Source organism: Jaculus jaculus, chromosome 9 (genome assembly GCF_020740685.1).
Source record: "Jaculus jaculus isolate mJacJac1 chromosome 9, mJacJac1.mat.Y.cur, whole genome shotgun sequence".
In the NCBI taxonomy this organism is placed as follows: Eukaryota; Metazoa; Chordata; class Mammalia; order Rodentia; family Dipodidae; genus Jaculus; species Jaculus jaculus.
Genome location: NC_059110.1, coordinates 38727735 through 38740808, shown reverse-complemented (window position 1 = coordinate 38740808; position 13074 = coordinate 38727735).

Sequence of the window (13074 nt, the reverse complement as noted above, 5' to 3'; positions counted from 1 at the left end):
CCTTATGAATAGAGATGAATAACTGAATACATGACTTCCCATCCAACCAGTATGGATTATACATACTGACTCTGTAAAATCAGCAATGGAAGGGATGGAAAATAATCCTTTTACAGAAACCTGATGCAAACTCTCTCAGAGAAGTCACTATAATTAGCACTGGCTTGATATCATATTGACAGTATGTCCATGTGTTATACAATTAATAGTGTGGTCGTCTATGTCATTTATTTGACTCTATCTTATTCCTAGCTTTATTCAGTGATGGTCATTGCCAAAATATTGGCTAAACATAAATTAAATAGTTGCTCTGTTAGTTTTTTATGTATCACCTTTACCATATTTTCTCCATTTTCCTCTTGTTTCTACATTAAACAAGGCTATCCTGATCCAAAAGAGTGAACGATTGGGAGAGGAATGCACATTTCTAGCAAGTACACTTATTCTAACTTTAACTTCTGTTCTGATTGGTTTATAATGACTCACTTTTTTTTGTACAAAAAGAGAAACCGAATGATTTTTAGAGAAAACATTATTCTCATTATTATTATTATTATTTGAGGTACTGTCTTGCTCTAGCCCAAACTGACCTGGAACTCACTATGTAGTCTCAGGGTGGCCTTGAATTGACAATGATTCTCCCACCTCTGCCTCCAGAGTGCTGGGATTAAAGACATGCTACCACACCCAGTTTATTCTGTTTTTTTTTTTTTTAAAGTATGTTAATTCATTGAGGAAATCGTTTCAGCTAATGTTTATTCTATAAATTAAAAAAGTAATGAATCAAGTTAGGGGATATATTTATAATATAAAAATGAAGGAATTCAAGCCATATCAAGAAAGATTTACAAACAGAACTAAAAGGCTTTAAGAAGTTTTGGTAAGTGGTATCCAAATTGAAAAATAAAGTCTATATACATTTTATAATAGACTAAAATAATACTATAGCTTAAGTTGCACATGATTTATTACCCTGTAGAATGCTAAGATAAACAGGATAACATTACTTTAGGAAACTGAACTATAATCACCAGTATCCTTATAAAAGAAATTATTTTAATTTGCTTTGTATCTTAAAAATAATATTCTTTATTTTTGACCACCTTAACTCTGCAAGAAACTATTTACATATTCAATTCATATTGACTCATTAAGATACAAATCATCAAAAGTTTAGTAATATTTGTAGAAAAGTAAAGCTAGATAAGAAATACTGTGCCATAATACAAAGAAAAATTGAATATGCAGACCATGCTATGTAAATTGACTTTCTATTATGCAGGGAAAAGGTGATTAAGTAGAAAAACACAAAATGCAGGTGAACTTATTATCAATTATTACAGGAATTTTCTTTTCTTCGAGGTAGGCTATCACTCTAGCTCAGGTTAACCTGGAATTCACTATGTAGTCTCAGGGTGGCCTTGAACCTATAGAGATCCTCCTACCTTTGTGTCCCGAGTTCTGGGATTAAAGGCATGCTATACCACACCCGGCTTAAGATTTTTCCATAAAGAATTTTCAAAAGTTGATATCACCAAAAATAGGAGTTTTATATATTTACTTATTTTAGTATTGTTGGGATAGAACCCAGAGCCTTGTACATGATAGTCAAGTACTATAGCAATAAGTTACATTCCGCAGCCCTTAACATTGCATGAGTTAGATAGACACAGATTGTAGCAAGTTCTTGCACTATCTCTTAGCAACAGTGGAGACAAATTATAGCATCTGTGAGAACTTGAGCATAGGTTATTCCTACCCCCTTCAAAATGCACATCCTGAGAAGGCAAGAAGAGTAACCACAGAGGATGCAGCTTGTATACACTGTACAGTATATCTCATCAATCTATAAAGGGGAACTTACTTCTGCAAGACATACAGAGAAAATGGTCCCCCCAGGCCTGTGTTTTTCATTTTAGGCTTACTACATTTTATCACAGGCTATAGTGCTAAAACTCACTAATCAGCCCAAAGAAGCCACTAGGAGTAGATACAATTAAGTCCATTTGAAATTAAGCTCAACAATATTCATGCTTTAAGAGCAGGTAGCCAAAGTAGACCCTCACATAAACACATGCTCACAAATGCGCAAGTACCAACATAGAAATGAAAGAAATATCAAGAAAAGCAACAAGGCCGAGCATGGTGGTGCACGTCTTTAATCCCAGTACTCGGGAGGCAGAGGTAGGAGGATCACCATGAGTTCAAAGCCACCCTGAGACTACATAGTGAATTCCAGGTCAGCCTGGGCCAGAGTGAGACCCTACTTCGAACACCCCCCCCCCCCAAAAAAAAAGGAAAGAAAAGCAAGAAGATGCCTATGCAATTTCAGAATTATTGAAATATTGAACTGGATAGAATACTGGAGAAAGAATGTAAAAACAGTGTGGTACTGAATGTAATGTTCCCCATAGCCTCAGGTATTTTTGATAAAGCTTCCTACTTGGTCCCAGCTGGTGGAGTCTTTGGGAAGTGATGCTGGAGGAGGTGTATTACTGGGGACAAGCCTTGGTGCAGAGGAGTCTAGGCCTACTGTGAGTTCAGAACCAGCTCATGTTTGCTGTTCCCTTTCTGCTGTGATGAAACTTCCCCCTTGAAACTATAAGCTTGAAATAAACCCTTTCCTCTCAGAAACTGGTCACGTGTTTTGTTACAACAATGAGAAGCTGACTGTAGCAATAGTCAAGGAATTCAAATGGAGACAAATTGAGAGCTGCTTGAATTACAGTGGAAGATGCAGGATATGAAAGATCAGTTCAATAATTGTAGAGATTCTTGTAAAGAACCGCAAAAGAATTTTGGAAATGAAATCTTCAAGAAGTCTAACACTGAGTTGAAAATTTTACCCTTATCCAGATGACTCTTGTATGTCAACTTGAAGACAAGGTAGATAAATTATCACATTCATAAATATACAAGAATGAATAGGGCATGTGGAATCTATAGGGCACTACTAGGAAATCAAATGCATGAATAATCAAAATAGACAAAGGAATATAAACAAAAGTGTAGAAAGCCTATTCAGCAAAATAGCAGAAAATGTCCCCAATCATAGGGAAGGTATAGACATCTTAGTACAGGACACAGTTACAACCCTGAACACACATGACCACAAAAGACCCTCTCCAATACAGTGAGAATAAACAAAAAAGACTTAAAACTGCTGGACAGCACATACCTGCAATCCCTGCTGCAAGAATGCGGAGGCAGGAGGATTAGGAATTCAAGGCTATCTTTATCCTCTAGTGACTCTGAGACCAGACTGGCTACTTGAGACTCTGTTTTGAATACCCCCCGCCCCCGCCATGGGGCAGTAAGAGATATATATACCTAGTCAGTTGTAAACACAAAGTCATTTGTTAGGTCTTGAATGGAAAATGCTATATCAGTCAAATGGAATCTGAATGCATTCAGATGCAGCTTTATTCCTGTCCAATAAAACAGAATTGTTGGCAAATATTAGAAGAGAAAAGGGCAATCACAGCATGCCAATAAAAGAAAAGTCCACCAAGAAGATGTAGTTATTGTAACTAGGCAGAGGCTGAAAATCAGAACACACATCACACACTTCATGACATAAAAGCACACATCAGCCCGAATACAATAACAATAGGTGACTTTCATACTCCGGTAACACAATAGATGATCCATTAAATCATCCAGACAAATACTTCACCAAGAAACATCAGAGTTAAACTACAGTGTAAAGGAAATAGACTTAACATCTGCAGAATATTCCACTTAGCAGTAGCAAAACCCACATTCTTTTCATCACTACACGGAAATTCCCCAATATATATATTTTAAACCATAAAGCAAATCTTAGTAATTCCAAAAATTATTCAAAAATAGTGAAACAAGTTCAGATAGAATGGAGCTGGAAATTATAAGCAAAGACAGAAAGAAAGAAAGAAAGAAAGAAAGAAAGAAAGAAAGAAAGAAAGAAAGAAAGAAAGAAGGAAGGAAAGAGGGAGGGAGGGAGGGTGGGAGGGAGGGAGGGAGGGAGGGAGGACAGAAGCTGTGCAAACACATGGTTTTGAAGAAACAGTTCAAGAAATTTGTTACTATCTCTAAATAATATATATAATTAAATTATATATGAAACAATGTAAGTTGCAACCCATGTTAAAATTCCATTTTGATAAAAGAAATTTAAGTATGCATATGAAAACTGAGAAGAATATCGACCAACACTTTTTTTATTGTTTGTTTTTTGAGATAGGGTCTCACTCTGGCCCAGGCTGATCTGGAATTCACTATGTAGTCTCAGGGTGGCCTCAAACTCACAGTGATTCTCCTACCTCTGCCTCCTGAGTGCTGGGATTAAAGGCGTGTGTCACCATACCCTACACACTATCTACCAACATTTTATCAAACATTTTTGGTTTTGTTTTTTTTATCTTTGGGGCCATTGGCCTAAATGAGTATTAGTTGCATCAACGAGGAAACAAATCAGAGTGAGATCATCACATTTCAGTATCCTGTTTTGAAATCATTGGATTCCTTTCTGCCCCCAACTGCCACCACCCCACACCAACAGCATGAGCCTAGAACTATGTTGAGCACTTTTTCCATAGGTAGGTTTTAGCATTTGTAAATCATCATGAAGTGCTTGTATAAAATATTTTGATTTACTTAGTTGAGACAGAGAGAAAGAAAGCAAGCAAGCAAGAAATAAAAAGGCAGAGAGAGAATGGGCGCACCAGGGCCTCCAGCCACTGCAAACTTCAGATACAAGTGCCACTTTGTGTATCTTACTTACTTGGGTCTGGAGAATAAACCTGGGCCCTTTGGCTTTGCAGGCAAGTGCTTTAGTCACCAAGCCATCTCTCCAGCCCATCATGAATTGTTTTGATGATAAAATGTAGTAAGCCTAAAATGAAAATCTTCCTAGAAACCTGCAACTCCCTAGTTAGCCTCTTTGGTTTTCCACTTTGCCTTTTACCTTGTCTGCTCTGCTTCACCACATGGGGGCAACATCTGAATATAGCATTTCCTCCTGGGAATGTGCCCTGCTTTGTATAACCAGGTTGGGTGCCATGTGATTAGAAGAATTCCATGCCAGGACTGGATAGATTGCTCAGTGGTTAAAGTTCTTGTCTGCAAAGCCTAAGGACCTGGGTTCTATTATCCAGTACTTACATAAAGCCAGGTGAACAAGGTGGTACATGTGTCTAGAGTTTGTTTGCAGTGGCTAGAGGCCCAACACCACCATCTAGAACCTTCTTAAGATAATAAGAAGAAACATACATGTTTGATTGCCATTTATGAAAACTGCACATTCAGCATATAGTTTTAAGAGGAAGATTTATGGATTTGAATAGTTATACAAAGGCATCAAACAAAAACCCAATAGCATATTTTAAAATCATATAAAAGCAAAAGGAAAACAAACATATAATGAACAGAAGGAAAGAAATAATAAATATCAGAGTAGAAGGAGAGGCAGTTGAAGCTGGAAGGACCAGTGAAACAAAGAGGAGGCACTTTGAAGTGACAGGCGAAATCAAGAAACTCCAGCAATGCCACCCCAAAGGAGAGATGCAAAACCCAAAGAATACTGTTAGAGAAAGCTACTTATACTACAACAGATACAAATGAAATCCACAGGAACATTATGAAATATTTTGAAAAACTATATGCCAATAAATTGGAGCATTTAGATAAAGTGGACAAATTTCTAGACCATATTACCTACCAAAATTGTACTAAGAGGATAAAACAAATCTAATTCAAGTATAAGAAATAAGACTGAAGTAGTAATAAAAACATCTCCCAACAACAGACGGTACAGGATTGTATTGATTCAGTATTGACCTCTAGTGAAATTTAAAGAACTAACACTTATGCTCTTGAGACTAATCCATAAAGTAGGAAGGGAAGAAAACTTTATAAATCCTTTCTAAGAAGTCATTGTTATCCTGCTACCCAATCCAACAACAGCATCTTTAGCAAAGTTGCAATAGCATTTCCCTCTTCTCCCTTAACTCCTTTCTTCTGTCTCATTCTTTTTTTTTTTTCCTTTTGGTGTGTGCGTGTGTGTGTGTGTGCATGTGCATGAGCCTTGCTAATGGATGTCAGAAAACTAATTTTGGGTGTCAGTCCTGCCCTTTCATCTTGTTTGAGGCAGGGTCTCTCATTGATCACCACTTTGTTCTATTTGCTCTGAACTTCTGCATAATTTTTCTGTCTGTCTCTACTCTCTCAGCATACTGGAAATATATATGCCTGGTATAGCTTCTGGATTTTCTTTTCAGAAGCATGGATTCTGGGGATCTGAACCCAACTTCGCTATCCCCATAGTACCAGCAGTAGCTTTTCTATATACAGTAGTGAACTTGCTGAGAAAAATATCAGTGTTTGATTTATAACAGCTTCAAAAGGAAAAAGAAATGAACAAAAACCAACCAAACAAAAGAGAGATTTAAGACATCCACAGTGAAAATTATAAAGTACTCAAGAAAGAAATCAAAACATTAGAAAGTGGAGAAGTCCTCCAATTTTATGGACAGCAAGAATAAGTATTGTTAAAATGATTATAGTATTAACAGAAATCTACAGATTCAGTGCAATTCCTATCAAAATATCAATGAGTTCTTCACAGAACATGAAAAATCAATATTAAGATTCATATGGAGAGGCTGGGGAGATAGCTTAGTGGTTAAGGCACTTGCCTGCAAAGCTTAAGGACTTAGGTTCAATTCCCCAGTACCCATGAAGGCCACATGCCCAGGCTGACACATACATCTGGAATTCATTTGCAGTGGCTGGAGGCCCTAGTGTACGCTTTCTCTCTCTCCCTCCCTCCCTCCCTCCCTCCCTCCCTCTCTCTCTCTCTCTGTCTGCCTTTTTATTTGTCTCTTGAATAAATAAATAAAATACTTGTTAAAATTCGTATGGAAGACCCAAATAGCCAAGCAACCTTTTGGAAAATGAACAATGCTGGAGCAACAAAATGCTTGATTTCAAAATATATTACAGAGAAATGGTAACAAAGGTAGCATTGTGTAGGCATAAAAAAGACACACAGATTACAATAGAACAAAAGTGCCAGAGTTGATGCTAGAGAAAGGACAGCCTCTTCAGAATATGGTGCTGGGAAAACTACACGTGTGCATGTAAAAGACTAAAACTAAATGCCTGTGTTCACCTTATACCAGATCAACTCAAAATAGATCAAGGTCGTTAATACAAGTCTTGAAACTTTGAAATAACTAATGTGAACATAGAGGAACAGGAGGTAGCCCTCTCAAGGGCATTAAGAAAAGTGACAGCAAGTTCTAGGGACATCTCATTAGATGCCCTTCTAAACAACATGACATGCGGGGGAGAGGTTAAAGGGTAAGTCTGAGAGAATGCCCTTGCTTCCTGCTGAATACATTTGAACCAAAAATTGTGTGCAACACAGAGTACTTCATGGTAAATCAGCCATATTCTGAAACTGTATAATTACTAAAGGTCAAATAGTGGTTGGCTCAGAGGAGAAGGTCTGCCTGCTACTCTGACAGAATCACTGACTATCCAGAGATCAAAAAAGTGAGAAATGCTGGCCATCCGATTTCCTTTGAGCAGGAAGAGGCTAATTCCAAACAATGCTAGCACCTTATTTCTCTATGAAATAAACTTTTAGTGAATTACATATGCAAATTTGGCAAAATTAAAATAATTTTGGAGCTGATCATCTTAGCCTGTGTAGGTCTTATACCATAGACTTTTTTTTTTTTATATTCGTAGGCTTTAAGCATAAAATAACCAATGTGGGAAGTATATACCTAACTGCTGCTGAAGTCAGCTCAACATGCAGATACAGTGAGAATATTTTAGAGAATATTTGGAGATCTTGTGTAATCAGAATGAGTGGAATATTTTATTACTTTTATATACAGTTAAAAATAATCACTCCTAAATTGATACTGTGTGCATATCCAAACCTCTGTCACACTTAGGTATCAATGTTATTCATGTTTAAGGAATGATATGATCCTTTCACTTTGAGTAGTAATGGCAATTATAAAAATAAGTTTTGTAGAAGTTACATGACCACAAGCAAATATGAAACTTTCCTGCAGATACTCATACAGTATTCTGGCTTTACTGAGCTTGGGAAGCAGTTGGAGACTACCTAAACTCACTATCACAATAGAGAAGCATGAAAAGTAGATTTCATTTTTATGTATGTTGCATAGTAGTATGCTATATTTGTATTGTGGTTTTACACCTTGCAAATAATTTTCTCTCCAACATGATCAGCATAGCTACTTTTTCATATCATCCACTCTTTAAATTAAATATGTCAAAATAATATGGAGTATGAAACATAGATTTCAAAATAAGAGTTTCAAATGTAGGTCCAGCCTAGAGAAGTGCCCCAAATGCTAAAAGTAATAAAGAAAGTAGAGCTAATAAGAGCTACTGAAAATCAGGGCACTGTAGACACACACACACACAAAGAATATAGTGTTGTGATAGTAAGTGAAAGATAAGAAAATTGTATCTTGGCCTTTAAATATCCTGGGAACTCATCATCCTATCCTTGTGGCATTAGCAAAGAAAACATTTGCTGTTCTTTATGTAATAGAGTTCAATTGTGACATGATATTTTAGGCAGATCCAGCTATGAGAACCAGAACACTACCATAGACCGTGCAGGAATTTCCTGTAAGACAATGACAAGCCAAGGCAAAATACAATGAAGTCCTGTTGTCTGGCTTACAACATGCTGAAACTGCTCTGTCTTTCTTCACGGGGGCTTGTGGACTTCACTTGAAAGTATCAAGAGGCCCTTACTCACTCATACGGGGTCTTGCACTACTCCTGAAGAAAAGAATGCCACACAGAGTGATCAAGAAAAACCTGAACCAACAGGCTTTGGTAAATTTCTCCCCAGTTCATATGTCTTTTTGTCCAGTCACATTTCAACTTGACTATCCATTGTTTATTGACCTTGAATCTTTGCTTCTGTTATTTCGGAAAGTTCTTATGTCACATAAAGTTTGTTTAAATACGTGAGCTGCATGAGTTTCTTTTTCTTTCTTTTTTCTTTTTGGTTTTTCTAGGTAGGGTTTCACTCTAGCCCAGGCTGACCTGGATTCACCATGTAGTCTCAGGGTGGCCTCGAACTCATGGTGATCCTCCTACCTCTGCCTCCCAAGTGCTGGGATTAAAGGTGTGTGCCACCATGTCTGGCTCATGAGTTTCTTTAATATAGCTGTGTCATATATCTAATAGCATATTGTAAAGTGAAAGATTTATTGGGTTAACATGGTCAGAGATTTCAGTGTACAGTTCTTGGCTCCACTGAATCTGGTTCTATGATGACACAGAATAACATGGCAGTGGAAGCACGTGGAATAGAATTCCACTCGACTAATGGTGCATAGGAAGGTGAGAGAGAGAGAGAAGGGGTCAGGCTTAAGCCCTCAGTGATCTACTTCTTCCAACTAGGCCCCACCCACCTCTTGAAGTTTTGACAATCTACAAAGGAGCATCATTAGATAGGGACCATGTGTAACATGTGTCTATAGGAAACATTTCATGCTCAAGCCATTATATGAAGTGCTTCTCTTGTTACCCTGCTTTGCATTACAGAGGTGTCATCTGTGACCCTTGAAATAGGTGAAGAAAAGGTATTATGTTTTCCCCTCAGGTGTAGGAGGTCATATAATGTGATGGTGTAGGGTAAAATTGCATTAAATTTAAGCAAGAGATTAAAAAACCTATGCTAAATTCTGTACTCAAGAAGAAAATATTTCCAAATGTGCTCATTTATACATGTTTTTTTAATCAAGCACCTTAATATAATTGTTAAAATTATGAATTTATATACTGTTTTCAGAGCATGAACAGATGTCTGAAAGGATGAAGAGAGGGGTTTTTTTTTAATTAGTTTTTGTGAAGCTAAGGCAAAGATTATTGTCTTAGGCTTGCTGAATTTTATGATGAGTGTTTACTTGATAGTTTATAGAAACCAATCCAAAGAAGCAGAGATATGCTAAAAACATTATTAAGAATATTTTACTAGTTTCTATTTTGTACACTGCCATAACAAGATATAAACATTCCCATAAAAACTAGACAAGAGCTAGAGAGATGGCTTAGTGGTTAAGCACTTGCCTGTGAAGCCTCAGGACCCCCATTCGAGGTTCAATTCCCCAGGACCCACGTTAGCCAGATGCACAAGGGGGCACATGCATCTGGAGTTCGTTTGCAGTGGCTGGAAGCCCTGGCGCACCCATTCTCTCTCTCTCTCTCCCTCTCTCTCTCTCTCTGCCTCTTTCTCTCTGTCCGTCTGTCGCTCTCAAATAAATAAGTAAAAATAAAAAAATTAAAAAAGAAACTAGACAAAATGGAGCTATGATATATTATGTACAAATATATGTGGGTATATAAATTGTAATGTGTAATTTATAATTTTAATATATAATTGTGACACATAATTTACAGAAATACATACATTACACATAAAAATATGTAAATATGTATGTATTTCCTTATTAAGTAGAGAAAATATTAGAAACAATCACTTCAGTTTTGGACTAAAATGGAAAAATGTACATATTAACAATGTGATAAAATTATAAATTTTTATACAGTAATTTAACGACCATGCCAAAAATCCTTAAAAATGTTCACATCTTTGGTTCCAGAAACTCCAATCATCGAGTTTATTAAGGAGATAATTAAGCAAAGCCAACTGTGGCTATGGAGAGGCAGGTAGATTGGATGTTCCAGGCCATACTGGCTTATATAGATATATATCTAAGAACAGAAACACAGCAAAACCAAACAAAAAGAGAATGAAATCGATAGTACACCCAGGGGAGTGAGATGAACTAGTGTACAGGCAAAGGTTCTGGGAAATCTTTAGCGGACAGTGCCAAGTGTGTAGCGGTCTCACTGGGGACGCGGGGCAGTCAGCAGCCGAGCAGCGCAGCCGCCTCCCTTCCTGCTCAGAACCAGCAGCGGGGAAGTGTGAAAGGCCCCTGGGTAGGAAGAGCTGCGGAAAATGGAAGGGGCTAGTTAATTTGAAGAAGCCAAGTTCTGGCTCTTTCTCTTCTAAGTTACCAGCATAGATGAACTAAACTTCAAGGAGAAGCTGCTTTGCATTCCAAGTCTGTCTTGGTAAGAGGAAAAAAAAAAAAATAGTGCCACTTGAGGCCAGGGAGGTGACTGGGCCTCGGAGGACGCGCGACCTCCGGTGCGCTTGCAGGGCGGGGGAAGGGGTGGTGTACTCTACAGAACCACCACGGTGCTGACGCTGGGCGGCACCTCTACAGCTTATGCGGTATACTAATACTGCCAAAAGAAAAATAATGAAGAAAACAGAGACATGATGCAAAGTCTGAACTACTGATAGATTTGCAAATATCCTTGCCTTGAAGAAGTTAGATGTCTTTTCCGTTTTGAGGCAAATGTTTAAACCTTAACAGTTTTCAGCTGTAAGATGTTTTGGGGGCTATGGAGACTTAGAAGGAAAAAGCTTTAGTCCAGAGAAAAATTTCTCAAGATTTTAAAATCTAGATGGGGCAGTCCTCTTTCAGCCCTGAAAAAGTATCAGCAAGCAGCAAAATGTGTTTATGTCCTTTAACAGGGAAGCGTTTGAGTAAAATGTAATCGTTAATCTTCCCCCAGAATGTGTCCACTAAGCTTCATATTATGGTAAGGAAAGACAGGGGCTTGAAATTATTTACCTACATGGCTGGAGCTTACAAACATTCTTGATTTACACCTGTTATAGAGTACCTGGTAAAGTATATGTATCTAGGCGTGCAACCCTGCTTTGAGGTGAGGACTCTTGACGCTATATCTTATCCTTAGGCCACATATAGGACAATTCCTAAGGTTGGAGCTGACTATAACCTTTTTCTCTTTAGAGCTTTTCATCAAAATTTGTTAGCACACATGTTTATCTGGTAAGGGGTCCTGGGTTACTGATTAAAGCAGGGAACAAAGCCCAGATATTGGAAAGAATATTAACGTTTTTACCTGTGACATTAGGAGTTATGTGATAGCTATCTGTAGTCCCTCGAGCGGAGGTTTCACAGGGAGTCACAGGTAACATCAGTGTCAAGGACGGCCATCACTGGAACCAGAGGCCCAACTGCCCTTCAGAGAGTGGGGCACTGCCCTTCACAGTGGTTTCCTTCTTTGCAGAGCTGGCACAGCTGGGTTTCTTAGAACCCCACTGAGGGCAGTTCTGGCACCCTGTGGCAGCCTTTGCCCCTTGAGAATCCACCTTGGGTTTCTGTGAGGAAGCAGGTTATTTTCTACCTAGGGAAAGATTCTTGGAGTTGAGACTATCAGATGGGCTTGTTTTTGTGTCTATTTGTTTCCCCTAGGCCTTTTGGAAATCTCTTTTATTTATTTATTTATTTTATTTATTTCTCCTTTATTTCTGTGGTCAAGAATAGCAGGAATCACATTTAAAAGTTAATTAGAATTAACTTGGTGTATCTGAGGTCCCATTGCCCTTTTGCCTAGAGCAGATTTACTGATGAAGTAAGTTCCTGAAAAAAATCTGACATTAGGAAAATGTTTAATAACCTTTAATTATAATAAAATTAACCACATGCATATCATCTTTGTTTCATATTTCACAAACTTCTTTCTTTCTCTCTTTTTTACTTATTTGAACCTTCTGCTTAAGATTTCTAGTTTGGGTTTTCTTTCTATTTCCATTGTGGAATGTATTTTACTTTAAGACAAAACTACCATGTAAAATTCTTCCTTATTGAGAGGAATTCTATTGCCAGCTTAACCTAGAATCACCTGTGAGGGTTTATCTGCATTAGGCTAGCCTCAGGTTCTGCTAATGTAAGATTATCTTGGTTATGTTTCCTGAGATGGGAAGGTCCGCCTTAACATTGCAGGGCCTGGGATTGCAGACTCGTAAAAGGCGATACTGGCTGAGCACCAGCACTCATCTCTCTACTTCCTGAATCTGGTTGAAGTGTGACCAGCTGCTGCATGATCCTTCTGTCTTCCCTCTGTAATGTTAAAGTATGAGCCAAAACAAATCCTTCCTTTCTTAACCTTATTTTTGTTCCATTATTTTCCAATAAGAAAGGTAATTAA